At 51.5% G+C, this 5,000-nt stretch overlaps 1 non-coding gene across 1 annotated transcript in view; it reads left to right on the top strand.

Moving 5' to 3' along the window:
• The first annotated feature begins 4,816 nt into the window (after nt 1-4,816).
• The window catches only part of LOC124583262, a 1,910-nt gene continuing 1,726 nt past the window's right edge, over nt 4,817-5,000 (top strand). Inside the window, exon 1 of the ribosomal RNA XR_006974122.1 lies at nt 4,817-5,000. This exon is cut by the window's right edge and continues 1,726 nt beyond it. This is a non-coding gene — a ribosomal RNA (small subunit ribosomal RNA).

Here is a 5,000-nt window from a genome sequence, read left to right as displayed (position 1 = left end):
CTGCGTGGGAAGAGTCTTCCTAGGCCATGACCCACCGGAAGGGCGCAGCGTCCCCCACCCCAGACATGTGACGTCACACTATCGGTATTGACGACTAGACTGATTCCTTATAATCATTTGCCATACACCGGTGGAAGCTGCCGAGACGAGTAACTACATAGCGGGCTCGCCGTGTCACTAATGTACAGAGATACAATAGTTTCGACTGGAACCGGATTAAACGTATACACGGCGCTGATTAGTAATAGATAGAGCCATCAGAATACAGATAATGTATACAACTGTCCGTATACATGCTGAAAGACTCTGCTCACAATCACACGTCAGCCAGACACTCTTATCACGCACTACTCTCTGCCTGTAACAGGCACACAGACAATATCTAAGCACCAGCATGGAACAACACCCAGTGCATCCTCTCTGCCACATTAGACAATCCACACTATCATAACCAGACCGGGAGGTCCACTCGGAAAACAGAATATCCCACCCTTCCGACAACCACCATTGCTCAGCTAAGCCACCAACACCCACACATGTCCTACACAGGGGTGCACCCAACATCACAATACTGCCTCCTGTCACACCACACAAACAATGGCACGAATGAAAGACACAGGTCTGCCACAAGCATGGAATCAGAGCGCCGCCTGTTATGAGCCAAAGGTGCACCCTGACGTGGCAAATCAGATGATGCCGCAGTCATTTACTTACGATAATCACAATCAACAAACCAGCCCCCCCCCCCCCCCCCGAAAACACCTTTCCTTACAACAATGTGTGCCTTAACCTAACCCGTATTGTGCCTTAACCTAACCCGTATTGTGCCTTAACCTAACCCGTATTGTGCCTTAACCTAACCCATATTGCGCCTTAACCTAACCCATATTGCGCCTTAACCTAACCCATATTGCGCCTTAACCTAACCCATATTGCGCCTTAACCTAACCCATATTGTGCCTTAACCTAACCTATATTGTACCTTAACCTAACCCATATTGTACCTTAACCTAACCCATATTGTACCTTAACCTAACCTATATTGTACCTTAACCTAACCTATATTGTACCTTAACCTAACCTATATTGGGCCTTAACCTAACCTATATTGGGCCTTAACCTAACCTATATTGGGCCTTAACCTAACCTATATTGGGCCTTAACCTAACCTATATTGGGCCTTAACGTAACCCACGTTGCGCCTTAACCTAACCTATATTGTACCTTAACCTAACCCATATTGTACCTTAACCTAACCTATATTGGGCCTTAACCTAACCTATATTGGGCCTTAACCTAACCTATATTGGGCCTTAACCTAACCTATATTGGGCCTTAACGTAACCCACGTTGCGCCTTAACGTAACCCACGTTGCGCCTTAACGTAACCCACGTTGCGCCTTAACGTAACCCACGTTGCGCCTTAACGTAACCCACGTTGCGCCTTAACGTAACCCACGTTGCGCCTTAACCTAACCCATATTGCGCCTTAACCTAACCCATATTGCGCCTTAACCTAACCCATATTGCGCCTTAACCTAACCCATATTGTACCTTAACCTAACCTATATTGTACCTTAACCTAACCTATATTGTACCTTAACCTAACCTATATTGGGCCTTAACCTAACCTATATTGGGCCTTAACCTAACCTATATTGGGCCTTAACCTAACCTATATTGGGCCTTAACCTAACCTATATTGGGCCTTAACGTAACCCACGTTGCGCCTTAACGTAACCCACGTTGCGCCTTAACGTAACCCACGTTGCGCCTTAACGTAACCCACGTTGCGCCTTAACGTAACCCACGTTGCGCCTTAACGTAACCCACGTTGCGCCTTAACCTAACCCATATTGCGCCTTAACCTAACCCATATTGCGCCTTAACCTAACCCATATTGCGCCTTAACCTAACCCATATTGTGCCTTAACCTAACCTATATTGTACCTTAACCTAACCCATATTGTACCTTAACCTAACCTATATTGTACCTTAACCTAACCTATATTGTACCTTAACCTAACCTATATTGTACCTTAACCTAACCCATATTGCGCCTTAACCTAACCCATATTGCGCCTTAACCTAACCCATATTGCGCCTTAACCTAACCCATATTGCGCCTTAACCTAACCCATATTGCGCCTTAACCTAACCCATATTGCGCCTTAACCTAACCCATATTGCGCCTTAACCTAACCCATATTGCGCCTTAACCTAACCCATATTGCGCCTTAACCTAACCCATATTGTACCTTAACCTAACCCATATTGTACCTTAACCTAACCTATATTGTACCTTAACCTAACCTATATTGTACCTTAACCTAACCTATATTGTACCTTAACCTAACCTATATTGGGCCTTAACCTAACCTATATTGGGCCTTAACCTAACCTATATTGGGCCTTAACCTAACCTATATTGGGCCTTAACCTAACCTATATTGGGCCTTAACGTAACCCACGTTGCGCCTTAACGTAACCCACGTTGCGCCTTAACGTAACCCACGTTGCGCCTTAACGTAACCCACGTTGCGCCTTAACGTAACCCACGTTGCGCCTTAACGTAGCCCACGTTGCGCCTTAACGTAACCCACGTTGCGCCTTAACGTAACCCACGTTGCGCCTTAACCCAACACACGTTGCGCCTTAACCCAACACACGTTGGGCCTTAACCCAACACACGTTGGGCCTTAACCCAACACACGTTGGGCCTTAACCCAACACACGTTGGGCCTTAACCCAACACACGTTGGGCCTTAACCCAACACACGTTGGGCCTTAACCCAACACACGTTGGGCCTTAACCCAACACACGTTGGGCCTTAACCCAACACACGTTGGGCCTTAACCCAACACACGTTGGGCCTTAACCCAACACACGTTGGGCCTTAACCCAACACACGTTGGGCCTTAACCCAACACACGTTGGGCCTTAACCCAACACACGTTGGGCCTTAACCCAACACACGTTGGGCCTTAACCCAACACACGTTGGGCCTTAACCCAACACACGTTGGGCCTTAACCCAACACACGTTGGGCCTTAACCCAACACACGTTGGGCCTTAACCCAACACACGTTGGGCCTTAACCCAACACACGTTGGGCCTTAACCTGCTCTGTAATTGTCATACGACGCGTTAAATTAGTGTGGTGTTGCCTAACTGCAACCCCCGCAATATAGTTTGCTACTCGCACTGCCTGGTCCCCAGAGTATCGCTTCATGTTAAACACCTTGCAGCTATACACTGTAATGCGGATGGCAGCAGGACGTACATGCTCAATGCCCTTCGCAGTTGTTCATTGGCATTTGCATGGCGAAGCACAGCCTACGTTGTGGTACGGCGTGTGTCAACTGTCCGCTGATGTTGTACGTCCAAATCACACACTGTACTGCACATTGGTCCTCATGTACTGAATGATACATCGTGGTACATGTGTGACCGTACCACGACTGCGCCAACAACGGCGAACCATACGGTCCAAATATTGTGCACTCAGCTACGTGTCGTCTCCCTATAAGAGCTGGATTGCAGTATGGTATGCCGTGGATGGCGATCAGCATGAGCCGTCTGTTGATGTAGTGGCGCGTGTTGTCAGACGTAGTCGTCTCTTCTCACACACCGTGATAGCATGGTGCACTGCGTTCCACATCTGCGACATGCGACAGAGGCCGGTTGACAGTCGTTCGCGCAATGGACATCGCATACGTACGGGGGCCACCTTCCACGTGTTCGCGAAGCGTGCACATGTTGTTGCGTGTATGTGGGCAGACATAGTGTGTCGTGACACCTGACACAGGCATGCAACAATCGTTGAATTTGCAAATGGCGATGGACGTCTACGTTTGCTGGTGACGTTACGCAAATGAACAACTGGTAAACGGTTGTGGTGCGGTTGTTCTCGCTAGAGGTGAATCAGTGATGGCGACGATCGGTTGAGCTACCAACCGGTTGTTTCAGCGATACCCACCATGCCCACGAACGTGAATGGCATGTGGGTGTGAAGCGATACGCGGCGGTGGCTGGGTGGGACCGTCCCCGGCCGGTGAGGGGGGGCCTCCCGGCGTGCTGGCCGCGCGGTGCGTGGGCGCACGCGCTACAGCCGGCTGGTGGGGGCGGCCAGTGGCAGGCGCGCCGGCCGACGGAGGCGGCAGGCGGCGCAGCTGCGCGCCGGCGCACCCTGCACGCGGCGCCGTGCGGCCAAAGTAGGTCCTCGCGGGCCCGGTGCGAAGCGCGGTGGACATCTGCAGTGTGCTGGTCCGATTGAGGACTGTGTGCGCTGAGGATGCGCCGCCGCCCGGCGCTCGGCGCCGCGACGCCGTCTGCTGCTCGGTCGCCTCTGCGGTTCTCGCAGGTGGTTTGTATCGCAGCTGTGCGGACGTGTTGGCGCGTGCGCTGTGCTGGGAGAGTTCGCTTCGGCACCCAAGTGGGGCTTTTGTCCTTCTGTGGCGCTGGCGTTGGAGCTGCCGGCCACCGTAGGTGGCGCGTGTTGTCTCCCGCCGGCAATGCCACGACAGCACGCTCCCGGGCCTCTGTCGGCAGCGGCAAGCTCAGTTGGGAGCACGGGTGGTCGCACCTAAAGCGTCTACTCGCCAAACTCCGGGCGATTGCGCCTCTCTCGAACCCGACCAAGTACTTAGGACGGCGCTGCGCGCCGCCGGGACCTGAGAGGGTTTCGAGGTGTATTGTGCAGGGGAGCTCAGCCTCCTCCTGTTTGCAGAATAATTGAGCGGACGCTTGCGTGTTCGCGCGGGCCCCCGGGACACACTCCCGGGCGGCCGGCTGCTCAGCTCTAGTTGACGCAGCTCCCTGGTTGATCCTGCCAGTAGTCATATGCTTGTCTCAAAGATTAAGCCATGCATGTCTCAGTACAAGCCGCATTAAGGTGAAACCGCGAATGGCTCATTAAATCAGTTATGGTTCCTTAGATCGTACCCACGTTACTTGGATAACTGTGGTAATTCTAGAGCTAATACATGCAAACAGAGTC

Source organism: Schistocerca americana, unplaced genomic scaffold (assembly GCF_021461395.2).
Source record: "Schistocerca americana isolate TAMUIC-IGC-003095 unplaced genomic scaffold, iqSchAmer2.1 HiC_scaffold_452, whole genome shotgun sequence".
Taxonomy (NCBI): Eukaryota; Metazoa; Arthropoda; class Insecta; order Orthoptera; family Acrididae; genus Schistocerca; species Schistocerca americana.
Note: the sequence above shows the minus strand (reverse complement) of the source record. Positions and strands in the feature narration are given on the sequence as shown.